Source organism: Callospermophilus lateralis, chromosome 14 (assembly GCF_048772815.1).
Source record: "Callospermophilus lateralis isolate mCalLat2 chromosome 14, mCalLat2.hap1, whole genome shotgun sequence".
Classification (NCBI taxonomy): Eukaryota; Metazoa; Chordata; class Mammalia; order Rodentia; family Sciuridae; genus Callospermophilus; species Callospermophilus lateralis.
Window position 1 is genome coordinate 42,041,768 of NC_135318.1, and position 17,638 is coordinate 42,059,405.

Below are 17,638 nucleotides of genomic sequence, written 5' to 3' on the forward strand. Positions count from 1 at the left end.
GTCTGTCAATTTCCACCTGGGTCTCATGGAGCATTGATCCATGTAAGTCTGACTGACCTCTGAAGAGGTCATAAGAAAATGCATACAGAATAATAAGAGCCCAAATGATCTCAGTCTTTTAGCCATCTCTACCAAGTCACTACACAAATAAGTTATCTTGGCCCTATAACACCAACACAATTGCCAGCTGAATACCATCAGGTGACCCTAGTAGTGATATGTAAAACAAAAGAATCAGTCAGCTGAGCATTGCTTAAATTCTAAATCCACAAATTCATGAAATATGATAAACAATTTTGTTCTCTTAAGCCACTACAATTGGGGTTTAGTTTGTTATATAGCAATGTGTACCCTGGTTGACTGTGCCAGCCACAGAACTTACCAAAGTATTTTCATTATAGACAGTTGCTAAATATTTGATTAGTTTTATTTTACCTGTCATTAACTAACATTCACTATGTTTTAGGAGCAGGACTCTGCATATGTTGTCACATTTAGTCATTCAGTTACAAAGCAGGGCTGATCAAATTACCAGTTTTCTCTCAGCAACAAATACATCTACACTCTATGATGCTGGATTTGGGAATCAGGCAATTATATATTCAGATTCATTTCCTAGTTTAATTCCAGTTAGATTCTACCATTAGAAAGTACTAAAGGGAGACTGCAAGGAAAGAGAAGAAAATAATATCCTTTCATTTTTGCTATTCCTGGCAGCATCATTTCAACAATAACATCTGTCTGCTGTCTCAAAAGTCTGAATTTCTCCTCTTCCAGAATCAGTCTCAGCATACTTTCTCAATAGTACCTGAGGTTGCAGTTACCCTATGCCATCTCCTCATTGCACCAACCCTAGAGGGACCCTGTGCAAGCTCCAGAGTTGTTTTACAAATTTCCTTCAAGCCATTCAAAAATGAAATAAATGATGCTTACAGATTAAGTTGTATTGTCTCTTTTTTCCAATGTGATCTCCTGCTCTCCAAGGAATTCCACACATAGTATTTTTAATTATCCTTTATTTGATAGCAACCTTTTAAGTTTATTTTTTGAATTTTTATCAAAGAGTTATTAATTCAGAATTCTATTAAAACTTTTGTAGTAAAGCATTGTGTGTTTAATTACTTAAATAAAAACATTGGGTCCATAGTTTTCCTTGACATCATTTTAAACTATCATTGTTAGTATATAAATATAGTTTTTTTAATCTGATGTATAGAATTCAATTGTGTAAATACACCACTATTCATTCATTGTGCTGATTTTTGTTTTAAAGGCACTTTTAGGATTTGTCACTGATATACACAAATGCCTTTGACTTATGAGTGTTGACTTTATATCCTGCTACTTTGCTGAATTCATTTACTAGTTCTAGAAGTTTTCTGGTGGAACTTTTAGGGTCTTCTAGGTATAGAATCATATCATCAGTAAATAGTGACAATTTGAGTTCTTCTTTTCCTGTGTGTATCTCTTTACTTTCTTTCATCTGTCTAATTGCTCTGGCTAGTGTTTCAAGAACTATGTTGAATAGAAGTGGTGAAAGATGGCATCCCTGTCTTGTTCCAGTTTTTAGAGGGAATGCCTTCAATTTTCCTCCACTTAGGATGATGTTGGCCTGCGGGTTAGTGTAGATAGCCTTTATCATGTTGAGATATGTTCCTGTTATCCCTCGTTTTTCTAGTGTTTTGAACATTAGAACATGAGAATATTTTGAACATGAAAAGGTGCTGTAAGTTGTCAAATGCTTTTTCTGCATCTATTGAAATGATCATATGCTTCTTATTTTTAAGTATATTGAGACGAGATGATGTACAATCAATCAACATATACATGAAAAAATGTTCATCATCACCAGCAATTAGAGAAATGCAAATTAAAACCACTCTAAGATTTCATCTCACTCCAGTCAGAATGGCAGCTATTAGTTCACAAACAACAATAAGTGTTGGTAAGGATGTAGAGAAAAAGGTACACTCATACGTTGCTGGTGGGACTGAAAATTGGTGTAGCCAATATGGAAAGCAATATGAAGATTTCTTATAAAATTGGGAATGGAACCACCATTTGACCCAGCTATCCCTCTCAGTCTATACCCAAAGGGCTTAAAAACAGCATACTACTGGGCCACAGCCACATCAATGTTTATAGCAGCACAATTCACAATAGCTAAACTATGGAACCAACATAGATGCTCTTCAATAGATGAATGGATTTTAAAAATATGGCATATATGCACAATGGAATATTACTCAGCAATAAAAGAGAATAAAATCATGGCATTTGCAGGTAAATGGATGGCATTGGAGAAGATAATGCTAAGTGAAGTTGCCTATCCTAAAAAAACAAATGACAAATGTTTTCTTTGATATAAGGAGGCTGATTCATAGTGGGATAGATAGAGAGCAGGAGCACGGGAGGAATAGACAAACTCTAGATAGAGCAGAGGGGTGGGAGGAAAAGGGAGGGGGCATGGGGTTATTAATGATGGTGAAATATGATGATCATTATTATCCAAACTACATGTATGAAGACACAAATTGGAATGAGAATATACTGTGTATACAACCAGAGGTATAAAAAATTGTGCTCTATATGTGTAATAAGTTACTAATATGGCATTATGTAAAAATGTGGATGTGTAACCCATGTGATTCTGCAATTTGTATTTGGGGTAAAAATGGGAGTTCATAACCCACTTGAATCTAATGTATGAAATATGATATTTCAAGAGCTTTGTAATGTTTTGAACAACCAATAAAAAAAAAGAAAAGCAAAAGAAAAAAAAAATAAAGATAATGTTCTGATCCAGAGGGGGGAAAAAAAAGAAATGTAATGCATCCTGCTGTCTATATAAATAAAAATAAATAATTTTTTTAAAAGTGCTTTTAATCACTTGCTGGGAGAAAAATGTCACTTTTTTGAGATCAAATTTACCATGCAACTCAGACCCTGAAAGCTACAAGATCCTGGAAATACATATATCAAGCTCTGAAAGAAAATGAGTGCCAACCAAGAATCTTGTATCCAGCAAAATTAAGCTTTATATTTCAAGATGAAATAAAACCCTTCCATGGTAAACAAAAGTTAAGAGAATTTATAGCTAGAAAACCGGCACTAAAAAACATCCTTGGCAAAATATTCCATGAAGAGGAAATAAAAAACAATGATGAAAATCAGCAGAGGAAGGTAGTACCCTAAAGGAAAAACTAATCAAAGAAGAAAATCAAGTCAAGTTAAATAACAAAAATAAACGAATATGGCTGGAAATACAAACCAGGTCTCAATAATAACCCGGTATGTTAATAGCTTAAATTCACCAATCAAAAGACTTAGGCTAGCAGAGTGGATTAAAAAAAGAAGACCCAACAATAAGCTGCCTCCAGGAGACTCATCTGATAAGAAAAGACATACACAGACTGAAGGTGAATGGTCTGGAAAAATCATACCACTCACATGGACTGTGGAAGCAAGCAGGGGTTTCCATCCTCGTCTCAAATAAAGTAGACTTCAAGTCAAAGTTAATTAAAAGGGATAAAGATGGATATTACATACTGCTCAAGGGAACCATACACCAACAAGATATAACAATCATAAATACATATATGCCCAAAACAATGGTTCAGCTATATTTATCAAACAAATTCTCCTCAAGTTCAAGAGTCAAATTGACCACAACACAATAATCTTGGGTGACTTTAACACACCTCTGTCACCACTGTATAGATCTTCCAAATAAAAGTTGAATTAAGAAATTATAGAATTCAATAATTCAATCAATAACTTAGATTTAACTGACATATATAGAGTATTTCAAGCTACATCAAGCAATTACACTTTTTTCTCAGCAGCACATGGATCCTTCTTTAAAATAGGCTATATAATATGCCACAAAAAAACTCTTAGCAAATACAAAAAAAGTAGAGATACTAACATGCATTTTATCAGATCATAATGGAATAAAATTGGAAATCAATGACAAAATAAAAAATAAAAATTTCTCCATCACCTGGAGACTAAACTATATGCTATTGAATGAACAATGGGTTACAGAAGACATCAAAGAGAAGATTAAAAAATTCTTAGAGGTAAATGAGAATATAGACACAACATATCAAAATCTCTGGGACACTATGAAAGCTGTATTAAGAGGAAAATTCATTGCATGGAGTTCATTCCTTAAAAGAAGAAAAAGTCAACAAATAAATGACCTCATACTACATCTCAAAGCCCTAGAAAAAGAAGAACAAATCAGCATCAAAGCAGTAGAAGGAAAAAAATTAAAATTAGAGAAGAAATCAATGAAATTGAAACAAAAGAAGTAATTGAAAAATTGACAAAACAAAAAGTTGGTTCTTTGAAAAAACAAATAAAATGACAGACCCTTAGCTATGCTAATGAAAAGAAGGAGAGAGAAAACTCAAATTACCAGCATACATGTTGAAAAAAGTGATATCACAACAGACACTACAGAAATACAGAGGATAATCAGAAAGTATTTTGAAAACTTATACTCCAATAAAATAGAAGACATTGAAGGCATCGACAAATTTCTTAAGTCACACGATTTGCCCAGATTGAATCAGAAAGATATAAACAATTTAAACAGACAAATATCAGTGATGAAAGCGAAGACACCATCAGAAGTTTACCAACCAAGAAAAGCCCAGGACCAGATGGATACAAAGCCAAGTTCTACAAGACCTTTAAAGAAGAATAATACCCCAATACTCTACCATCTATTTCAGGAAATAGAAAAAGAGGCAGTAATTCCAAACTCATTCTATGAGGCCAATATCACCCTGATCCAAAACCAGGCAAAGACGTATCAAAAAAAGAAAACTTCAGACCAATATCTCTAATGAACATAGATGCAAAAATTCTCAATAAAATTCTGGTAAATTGAATACAAAAACATATCAAAAAGATTGGCACCATGATCAAGTGGGATTCATCCCAGGGATAAATGGTTGGTTCAACATATGGAAATCAATAAATGTAATTCATCACATCAATAGACTCAAAGATAAGAATCATATAAGCACCTCAACAGATGCAGAAAAAGCAGTTGACAACTTACAGCACCTTTTCATGTTCAAAATGTTCTAATGTTCTCGTGTTCTAATGTTCAAAACTAGAAAAACTAGGGATAACAGGAACATACCTCAACATCATAAAAGGCTATCTACACTAACCCGCAGGCCAACAGCATTCTAAGTGGAGGAAAATTGAAGGCATTTCCTCTAAAAACTGGAACAAGACAGGGATGCCATCTTTCACCACTTCTATTTAATATAGTTCTCGAAACACTGGCCAGAGCAATTAGACGAAAGAAATTAAATGAATTCCTTTTAGGAAAAGAACTTAAATTATCACTATTTGCAGACGATATGATTCTATACCTAGAAGACGCAAAAAGCTCCACCAGAAAACTTCTAGAACTAGTAAATGAATTCAGCAAAGTAGCAGGATATAAAATCAACACTCATAAATCAAAGGCATTTCTGTATATCAGTGACAAATCCTCTTAGAAAAAAAATGAAGAAAACTACCCCATTTATAATAACCTGAAAAAAAAGATACTTGGGAATCAACTTAATGAAAGAGGTGAAAGATGTATACAATGAAAACTACAGAATCCTAAAGAGAGAAATGAAAGAAGACCTTACAAGATGGAAAGATATACCTTGCTCTTGGACAGGCAGAATTAATATTATCAAAATGGCCATACTACCAAAAACACTATACATATTTAATGCAAGTCTGATCAAAATCCCAATGACATTCCTCTCAGAAATAGAAAAATCAGTCATGAAATTCATCTGGAAAAATAAGAGACCCAGAATAGCTAAAGCAATCCTTAGCAGGAAGGGGGAAGCAGGTGGCATCACTATACCAGATCTTAAACTGTACTTCAGAGCAAAACAAAAACAGCATGTTATTGGCACCAAAACAGATTGGTAGACCTATAGTACAGGACAGAGGACACAGAGACTAACCCACAAAATTACAATTATATTATACAAAGGTGCCAAAAATATGTATTGGAGAAAAGATAGCATCTTCAACAAATTATGCTGGGAAAACTGGAAATCCATACGCAACAAAATGAAATTAAATTCCTATCTCTCACCATGCACAAAACTCAAAGTGGATCCAGGACCTAGGAATTAAACCAGAGACTCTGCATCTAATAGAAGAAAAAGTAGGCCCTAATCTTTATCATGTGGGATTAGGCCCCAACTTCCCTAATAAGACTCCTATAGTATAAGAATTAAAATCAAGAATCCATAAATGGGATAGAATAAAACTAAAAAGTTTCTTCACAGCAAAAGAAACAATCTGTGAGGTGAACAGAGAGTCTATATCCTGAAAACAAATTTTTAACTCTCATACATCAGAGAGAGCACTAATCTCTAGGGTATATTAAAAAACTCAAAAAGCTAAGCACCAAATAACTCAATTAAAAAATGGGCCAAGCAAATGAACAGAAACTTCTCAGAATATACAATCAATCAACAAATATATGAAAAATGCTCATCATCTCTAGCAATTAGAGAAATGCAAACAGAAAGTACTCTAAGATATCATCTAACACCAGTCAGAATGGCAGCTATTATGAAGACAAACAACAATAAGTGCTGGTGAGGATGTGGGGGAAAAGATACACTCATACACTGCTGATGGGACTGCAAATTGGTGCAGCCAATATGGAAAGCAGTATGGAGATCCTTGGAAATCTGGGAATAAAACCATCATTTGACTCAGCTATCCCTCTCCTCTGTCTATACCCAAAGGACTTAAAAACAGAATACTTCAGGGACACAGCCACATCAATGTTTATAGCAGCACAATTCACAATAGCTAAACTGTGGAGCCAACCTAGATGCCCTTCAGTGGATGAATGGATAAAAAAAAATGTGGCATATATACTCCATGGAATTTTACTCAGCAATAAAAATGAATAAAATCATGGCATTGGAGAAGATAATGTTATGTGAAGTTAGCCAATCCCCCAAAAAACAAATGCAAAATGTTTTCTTTGATATAAGGAGGTTGACTTATAGTGGGGTAGAGAGGGGGTGCATGGGAAGAATAAATGAATTCTAGATAGGGCAGAGGGTGGGAAGGAAAGGCAGAGGACAGGGGATTAGCAAGGATGGTGGAATGTGATAGACATCATTATCCAAAATACATGCATGAAGGCACAAATTGGTGTCAACATATTTTATATACACCAGAGATATGAAAAATTGTGCTGTGTAAGTGTAATAAGAATTGTAATGAATTCTGCTGTCATTTATTTATTAAAAAATCAATAAAGAATTTACCATGCAATAATTTTCTAGAAATGTTAAGAAATTGTCATATGCAAAAGTTTCTAGAAATTGAAAAAAAAATAAAGTTTCTAGAATGTTAAGCTTTAATTAAAGCAAATAGATGTTCCCCAAAGAAAATCCCTCTGTAATAATTCCTCGAGGTCTTTGTGACATATCCAAAGTTATTAGCTTAGTTATAAGGCGAACAGGCAACAAATAAATGAAAACTTCATCTCTAAACAGAAACAGCCAACCCAATTGTTTGCAGTATATTTTCTAGCTTTAGTTACTAACATTTAAGTACTCCAATAGACAACACTGAGCTAAATTTTACTTCTATCACTGAAGATGTCTTCTGATACAGAATGTCACTTCTCTTACCAGAGGTACTAATTACAAAATAATGACATTTAACTAAAAAATATAAGAGCAGTTTTTAACTCTGATTAGTTTATAAAATTGGAGGCAATAAATTTTAAAAACCTGTCAGCATTTGTTTCCTTTCAGTAATCTATTTATCCCAATTTGTCCAGGACAATCATGATTTCCTTGAACTTAGACCTTATAAGTGTGACAAGACAAAACAATCTAAACAGAGATAAAGGGTGAAAATCCGGATTTACCACAAATTGTGGAGTCCCAGTGTGGCCGCATGGTGCATTTGTGCCTTCCATTTTCTAAGACTGATCAAGATCTATTTAACAACTGACTCTGGCACTAATCCCATATAGTTCAAGTAAAGTTGTATTTTCTTTGATATAGCAAAGTGATCATAAAATTAAACATTCAAACCAGGGCATTTTGAGAGTCAAAGGGAGTATTATGAATAACTGTGCCAGGAAAATAAAAATGAAATACTCAACTGAGTGTAGATACTTTTAAAATATTGAACATTTAATATATATTTCAACTGTCACTCAAGATCTGAAGCACATTTCATCACTGGTTAAATTGCCATCCACCTACAGGATGATTTTGGATGTTTTATATAGGAATTACTCACAAATTTTTCTCCTATGGGCTTAAAATCGTATCACTCACATTCTGTTTAATAAGAATTGTTAAAATTATTTGAGTGGACCAAAAACAACAATAGCAAAATCTTTTTAAAGGTAGGGTGTCAGAGGGAAATAATGGTGGCACTTTCTTCAAAATGGTTTAATTAAAATACTTATATTTATTTACCAACCTTTCATTTTAATCATTAATTGACTCCATACTTGTGAGTTTACCCACTTACTAAAATTATTTGTCACTCTAAAATCAATACTCAGGGCACCTTTGTGGTCAATTTTGGACATGCCCAAGGCACTATAACATTTATTAACCAACGTGAATGTTCCCAGCTGAGGAATTAGGGCATCTGTCTGCTGTTTTAATTCAACTGTCATGCAGCAAGAAAACGTCATTCAGTGGTCTGTTTAGTACCACCTTTTCCCCATTTTTTATTCATCTTGCAGTTTAAAATGACCCCTAAGCATAGTGCTGAAGTGCTAGGAACACATAATATTCCTAAGCGCAGGACTGTTGTGATATGCCTTATGAAGAAATGCTTGTGCCAGGTAAGCTTCCTTCAGACATGAGTTAGAAACCTTTTGGTTATGAGTTTCAATGATATATGAAATAATAAATAGAAATATACATAGAACATGCTTATGCATATTTCAGTTGATGTAAATGCCACCAGAGGATCACAGGAACCCAGCTCTATATTTCTCATTGGAGCATAGGCTCAGTATTTGCTATTCAATATTTGTGGTGATTTTAGAAAATATGACTATTACAAATAATAATTATTGACTATATTTATCCATTTATGCATTCATTTTTTAGTGTTATAAAAAAACAGGTTTTTTCATGTTTATATTATATGAGATGTCCTCCATTTTCCATTGTCCTTCAGTAATCCATTGATGTTGGATTACTGACAGCTTTGAAGTCTCATTCCTTCCTCTTCTCCTGGTGCCTCATATCTGTCAAGTTGATAAGAAAACCCTGGTGCTTCTTTTGTTGGAACCAGTTCGATATTCAAACTATGCAAGTCCCTGTGCACAGTCACAGAAAAACACAGCCAGATGCCTTCCTTTGCTCGCTGAAGTCATCTCAGACCTGACCTGCTATACAGCTTGCCCTGCTCTCCTCAGAAACTTCATTGACGTAAATAACAAACATTTCCATACCCTGTTTTGGGTTTTTTTTTTTTTTTTTTTTTTTTTTTTTTTTGGTACAGGGTATTGAACCCAGGGGCACTCAACCATTGAGCCACATCCCCCATCTTTTTTGTATTTCATTTTAGAGTCAAGGTCTCACTGTGTTGCTTAGTGCCTTGCTTTTGCTGAGGCTGGCTTTGAACTCATGATCCTTCTGTCTCAGCCTTGCAAGCCACTGAAATTATAGGCATGTGCCACCACACCTGGCCCATTTTCATACCCTCTTGGTTCATGTGTGGTATCATCAGTCTTAACAGTGAGACCAAGTTTGGGTCAGGGATCTGTCCACCTCTGCAGGTGATTAAACTATTAATCCACATTCAATTTGTCTTTTTGGTGATCTTATGTAATATGTCACTATATGTAGCAGAGACATCCTAATTTCGAAGAACAGGGTATATAAAAGATACATTTCAGAGAAAGAATCATAACATTGTGTGGTAAGGCAGGTTCTGAGTCTATGAGTGTCGTGGGGATTAGAAAATAGAGGTATATTTATCCAACCTGATAGCAAAGCAGTCTATTCATGTAACACATTAAAATGATGGCTTGCATTTTACTTCTGTCTTTATTTATTGCTCTGTATCTTTTCAGCCTCTGATTTGTTTTCTTTCTTTTTCCTGTCAGGAAGGTAGATGGAATTTATAGCCATTTTGCAAATTCCCCAGAACAACAAGTATTTATCAAAATGAAAACCTGGCAAATAGCCAGAGTGCTTCCCTCAAATCATGAAACATTCAAATCTGCTGGGTTAGAAACTAAATCCTTGATCTAAACACATGTAGGTCTTTGTAGTGCTCTTCAAGTAACACATTGCTCCTAGCCCTAGGCATGGATTTTACCAGGCCTTAAACGCACACACACACACACACACACACACACACACACACACAGATACAAGAGGTATCAGGCATTCTGAAATACTTTCTAGTTTATAGGTCAATCCCTCTTGTGGCTCGAAACCATTATAGCAAGTCTAACACTTAGAGCTCCAAATTGCAAAACCCACCCACCATAAGAAGAGACACAGGTGCTAAGATCCAAAATGAGTGTAAATTCCTCCATATCACCCAGAAAAATTTCTGTAGTTTCTATTTTCATTTAAAAAATTCTGGCATATACCATCACTCCCATTATAGAAGTGAAAAAAAAAGCTGGCATATACCATCACTGCCATTGTTAAAAGAGGAAAACACCTCTCCAAATGCATAATTTAAAACATGGGAATTAAGAGCACTGTTATCCATTTTTTTTTTTTTAGAAAGAAAGTTACTCAAACTGGATGATACTGCTCACAAAGGTAGAAGGAGGATGTTCTACTGCCTTATTCCTCAACACAGTTTGCTTCCTAGCAAATAGCATTGTGTTACTTAGAACATTTACTTTGCATATATTACTCAAGTTGCTTTCTAAACCAGCATTCAGATGTTATAAATCAAAGCACTTGTACACTAGATTTGAACTTGGACAGGAAGCCTCGTGTGTGCTTCTCCTTTTCCCATTCCTCATATTTATATGCATAATTTTAAAGTATCTTTCTTCTTGGGGTAAAAGCAAAATGTGAACTCTGGTATTCCTTTAAAAATACATTGAATAAGATACTTATCAGTCTCAGGTTGGATGAAAGATATGAGATAGAAGTATATTTTTTTTTCCTTTTTCCTGCGTACTGTAAATGGAAATTATAAACAAGTCCATATAGTTTCAAACTATACCTTCATCTAAAGTACCTACCAGAGATAACATTTTTGTAGCGAGAACATTACAAGGTCCAAGAGGCAATCTTTAAATGTTGCCTCCCAAGAGCTACCCCCTTATCTGTTAACAGTAGTCTGATGTTGTTCAACAATTCAGTGACTATGTGCTCCAGGAAACACTGGGCTCCACTTCAAAAGTAAAATTATTTTATTTCCTTTGCTAGTGGTTGATGTACAGGGATGCAATTTAGCCATTAGACATTGCATAACATCTTCTGAAGGCTTCTGGGAAATTGCATCAGCTCTTCAAAGGAAACAGAAGAAAAGATGGCTTCTCATCCAGTTTTTTACATTGTTTTGTGAGGATGAAAGTCTTGGAATGGTACATTTATATATACATATCACCATATATATGGTGTATTATGATTTATATATATATATATATATATATATATATATATATATATATATATATATAATGACTTGGTAAGGACAATCTGAAATTAGGAACTAGCTCTGGGAAGATGACACAATATGAAATTTAGAGATCTAGACCAATGTTTTTGCTCTGAGAAAATTAATAAATTTTAATTTTTGACTAAGACATTTTTAGTAAGCACTTCTCATAGCTTTATGATAAATAATCCTAAATAATTTTAGGTTAAGTAAAATACCCACATATTATCCTACATAATTTATGGAACTCAAATTCAAAGTCAGATTTTTCTGACTCTAGACCCTTATAATTATTTCTTATTCTATGTTGGTATGAAATAGCTGACTGTTTGACAATTAGGCAAAACAATGGTCTTAATCTCTTCACCAATATGAAAGCAGAATTCTATAAAGAGTGAAAAAAGAAAAGAAAACTAAGTGTACCTGGTTATGTGATTACTATATGGGACATATTTATTCTATCTAGCATTTCTTGTGGATGATGAAGTTACTAAAATTATAGCCACTAATTATAAGGGGCTTTAAGTTTTTATTCACTTAGCATTAACTTCCACTTTAAAATTCTAGAAAACTGGCATTCTTTACAACTGCCTCTAGTTCCTAATTATAAGTTGTATTAAATTAGATACAATCTTATCAGCATCAGCTGCATCACTATCTCTACCACTCCACCACCACCATTACCAATCTTGTTTTTCTGTATCATCTCATTCGCTTTATGGGTAAGTCCAGTGAATAATAAAAATTCTTAGGAAAATTCCTTTTAAGTCATACACTGAAATCCCCTTCTGAAGTCTTCTTTCCTTATCAAGACATTGGTGACACCATGCCTCACCCCTAAGCACCTCTCCCTGCCAAGGTACCACATGCTATTCTATCACAAATCACCATCTCCACACGGATTTTCCTGGCTTATTCAGTATAGCAGATGCCATTCCATAATATTCTGATTATAGCTCCACTACCTGGGGATTTTCTATGTCCCCATATGTAAGCATATTTGGCAAATAGTATTTAATATGCCTCTGTTCATCTCTCACACATTGTTGATATTCATTAAATATTTGATGAGATGTATATATCAGAATATATATTTATTTCAGAAATCAAACAATATTCAATGTAAATATATAATTGTACTAGGTGCCAATAACTATTGCTTTAAGAGTTTTAACAGTATTAATAATTAATCCTTACAATAACCTACACAGCATATGTAATTTAGTTTACTATTCTCATTTTTATATAAGAAGAAACCATGGATAATTAACTTACCCCAAATCATAAAACTGGGAATTAATGGAGTCAAAAATTTGAGTGCAAAAAAATCTATCTTTCAAGTTCATGAATCTACTATATGGGACTATATTCATGTAAACATTTATCATCTACCCATATGAGCCAAGTTGGATTCATTATTGACAGTTCACAGTGTTTGGCTCAGAATCTAGTTCAGTTAGAAAGGAGTAAACATCTTTAAAAATCACTAATAATTATTAAGTATCATAGAGGAAATAACCAGCTGCCACCAAAATGTATCCTTCCTCTTACTGACTACAGTTTTGTTGCTGAGCTAAGTATATAGAAGACATTACATTTCTCAGACCTCCTTGCATCTGGTTGCAGTCAAACAACTAGCTCTCAACAATGAATTGTGAGAAAAATTGACCTGCATCACTTTGGAGGCAAATTTTTTTAAGTTTCTTTTCCTTTCAAGGTAGGTACAGAAGAATTATATAAAGCCCTGTTTGGTAGCAAAGCTAAATGACAAAGGAGTGAAACTGGAGTTTTGAAATGAGACTAGATTCCCAGCTGTGCCATTTTCCTTTGGATTCTTCTCTTGCAAATTTGAAGGGAAAAAAAATCAACGACAATTAAAGGGAAGAGTGAATGGAACAGGATTTATTTAAGTGAGAGGAGATAGAACTTCCACAGTGCAGGAGGGGGCCTGAATAGCAGGAAACCCCAGTTTGGTGTGCTAGCTTAGGGGCTTATAGGGATTTGGGGTATGAGTATTGTTCAAAATCTATGTTAAACAGGCATTGAAAAAGTATCAAAGCTATTGGCCATGTCCTTTAGCCTGAGTTTTAATCCTTCATGTAATCCCTTTGGGGTTCACACCCAACTTCTATTTTCCCCACTTCTCTGGGGAAAAGGAGTTGGCTGGAGTGTTCCCACAGGTGAACCTCGTGGTCTTTCACATTTAGAAAAGGCCTTGATGGTGCCCATTAATATTTCTACCATAAGCCTTCTGGTGTGGTCTCTGCCTTTGAATAAGACTTTAGTTGGAGTCCATTGCCTAATCATTTCTAATTGGATTGTGAACCATACATTCTCACAGGTTTCATGGCTAAGAGGAATTATCCTTTTCTCCTTGACTTCCAGGATCTGGTCTATGAAGAGGGTCACAAAAGTCTCCTCCTTCAGGGTAACTTAGGTTCCTCTTATCCATATCATATGCATTTCTTATGCAGATTAAAGATAATTTGCAGAGGAAGGTGACATATCCTGTCCACTTAAGCCAGGCAGGGCTGCAGGTAAATAGCATCTTGGAAAAGATAGCATGTGAGGGGTCAGCACGGTGGGCCCATTTTATAGAATCATTCCCACAACCTCTTGTCCTTCCCACCTTGAATCTGTCTGCCCCCTATAAGGAGCACAGATGTTCGTGAATCCTGCACGGAGGGAAGTCAGAACTGCTGAGAACATTCACATTTGACTTTTAATGAAGAACCTAAGAATCACCTACTTTGCTGAGCGTTTATTCAGTTTTGAACAAGGTTTTCAACATGTAATATAAGCATGTAATAGATGCCAGAAGCAGAGAATGTATGTGCTCACTTGAATAATACTATCTAATAGGAGGTGGGAAATTTGATTTCTGTAAAAACCATGGTCCAGAGAGTTTGGTTAGTTTGAATATGGTTCTACTATTCAAGAGGGTCTGCCTTCAAAAGCTATACAATGTTACCACAACATGGTGTCTATAACAGGCATCTTGCTTTTGATCTTAAACATTATACATCATAGTACTTCTTTGCTACTACACCAATATAAACTGTCATCTCATCAGGGCACATGATAGTCTTCAGACAGTATAAATGACTGTTTATCGATACTTGAAAAATAGTGTGTAGTATTTAGCATTTTTGTTTGTATTCATACCACTGAGTACAAGAGAACTTCCCAACAGAAAACCATCCTCTCACTTCTCCCAGACTAACAACCTTGATTGGTTTTGAGGTACCCCTGTATGATGGATCACTGTTTGCCTAAGCAAGTCAGGGCAATGGGTTCCTCAATTTCTACATACTCTTGCTGTCCAAGTAACAAGTTCATCTGAGAGTTGTTGAGAAAGTTTTTCTTCTCTTGTGGAAAGAACAGAAACAATTGACCCATCTTGTCCATTTAAACATGAATAGGATGATAGAAACTGTCCCATGTATTTTGCAAACATGAAGGAAAGATCAAAACTATCGCAGAGAGGCATGATCAACCTCAGTAACAACTTAGCTCTTTTTGTATGAGGAAAAACAATCCTTTACATGTAAAGTATCTGTTATTTAGTGCTGAAAGTAATCCATATCAAAGAAACTATTGTTTAGGAATTAATTTTCCAATGTTACCTCTATCAATCTATACTGACAGCTTATCAGGATACATTATGGTTTTTAGGACACTCTTAATGATTCTTTCTCAATACTTGAAAATTTTTTATTTACTATAAAGCTATAAATTTATTTTCCATAGCTTATTTTCATACAAGAAATTTAGCTTGTTCAATATAAAGGTTTTCACTTGTTAAATATGCGTTCATCCTACTTGTAAATTTTTGTATAATGGAACCTTAGAGAAAAGCAAAGGAGTAGGGAAATCTGTGAGATGGGAAATACCACATTGTTATTTGATATTGGAAATATTGAATCAGACAAGTTACAATATTAAAAGGGGGAAATAGAGAACTTTTTTCCTATTTTAGCTTCATCTGTGTTATCTTGGGTAGTTGATTTACTTATCTAAGTCTTGGCTTCCTTGACTATAAGATGGTACTATTGACAGTATGCAGTTTATTGACTGTTGTGAGTTTCCAATGTCATGCACAGTGTAAAAACTCTCAAAAAAAAAAAAAAACAGAGAACTGTTGTTTCATTATTCTCATCAGCTTATAATGATAAGGGTCCTGAAATACCAAGATATCTTTGATAAAGGCAGTGTGTGTGTGTGTGTGTATGTGTGTGTGTGTGTGTGTGTGTGTGTGTGTGTATATATATATATATATATATATATATATATATATATATATATTTACATATATACATATGTCTTTGAAGTGATAGAAGAGGATCACTGTGTTCTCTAATTTCTTTTGCATGAAAATCTCATGGTAACTAAAATTAAGAATTGGAGGCAATCATTAACTTAACAGCCTTTTAATTTCAAAATACCTTAACTTTAAAGCTATTTTTTAGCTTCAAAGAATGTACAATTTATGGCCTGAGCTATTAATAATGTGAGTGCTGAACAACTTTCTACTCTGTCTCCAAAGTTATTTTCAAGTATATGACAATGATGTAGCAAGAATAAAATTCAACTTTAAGTTGGGAACTTTGAAAAGAAATTAGGATCTATAGAGAATATTTGTCCTTTGTATAAACTACTTTTAATTCCATGCTCCATCCTTCTAGGTTAAGGGTTATTCTAACCTCAGTGGAGTATAAGAAAATGTAGATGCCCCTACACTCTCTTTTAAGTTATCTTTCTCTGCTTTCAAAATAATAGAACAAATCGATTCTTTAAATGGATAAGACATCAGGTTGGAACTTGATGAAATACTTTGAATCATTGGAAACAGACTAGATAAAGCCATTTGATCTTTGTCTCTTGTGTATTTTAATTTCAGGAGGTATTTTATATATCCTGCCTTTCAAATCAGGTAGTTTTGCAACTTCAAAATTTGTGTGGGGTAATTCTCCCATTGCTTTGATACTAGGTTACTAAACATAATCTAGGAATAAGTTAATATTTAACTTTAAATTTTTCTGCATAATTTAGTGAGGTAAGCATTTAAAAATCTAGCTTCAAAACCAAACACTGACACTAAACATACTCTATGCCATGTGAAAATCCATCTTCCTACTCTTAGTCTTAACGCCTTCAAATATAAAAGCAAAAGATTCTCTAGGCTTCCATTTCTTCCAGCTATACAATTTTGTTTTTTACAATGTTTATTGTGATCAGTGCTGTCTTGTATAATTACACAGAACATAAGATAAAGTCTTTAAGGAAAATAAATTTTCCTTAGAATATATTTGAAGTCTTTAAGGAAAATAAATTTCCCCATACAAAAATTAATGAATGTTATGATAAGAAATTTATAAAGAAAGAACATGAAAAATAGTCAGCTAATAATAAACAAGATAAATTTGTTAACCACTTAATTGTGAATAATTTAAAATTGTAATAATATTAAGTATTGGTGATGCTTTGGAGACACACATCTCTCATACATTGCTGTAAGGAAGGTGTATTGGTATAACTACTTTGGAGGACAGTTTGGAAACATCTTTCAAAAATCAAATTGTAAATAGTACACCACCTCAAAAGTCCATATTACTACATTGTTACTGGAGAAACACCTGACTGAGTCTTAGGGAGAAAGACCCAAAGGTATTTTATATACTAGAGATACATTTAGGGAAAAAAATACTGGTTATCCATCAATATAAGAATCACAAAAATGAACTAAAATGTATCCAAACTATGGAATACTATATAGAGAACAATGCAGATTTATTGTGTACAAATACTTAAGATCTATTTGATTTGATATAAAGAATATAAACATCCTAATACTGAATACATGTGTATTTGTTGTGTACATGTACATGTGTATGCCTGGGTGTGTTGGTAAATATACTTCAAAAGATCTATAATATTAAAGACCAAATAATGACAGTATTTC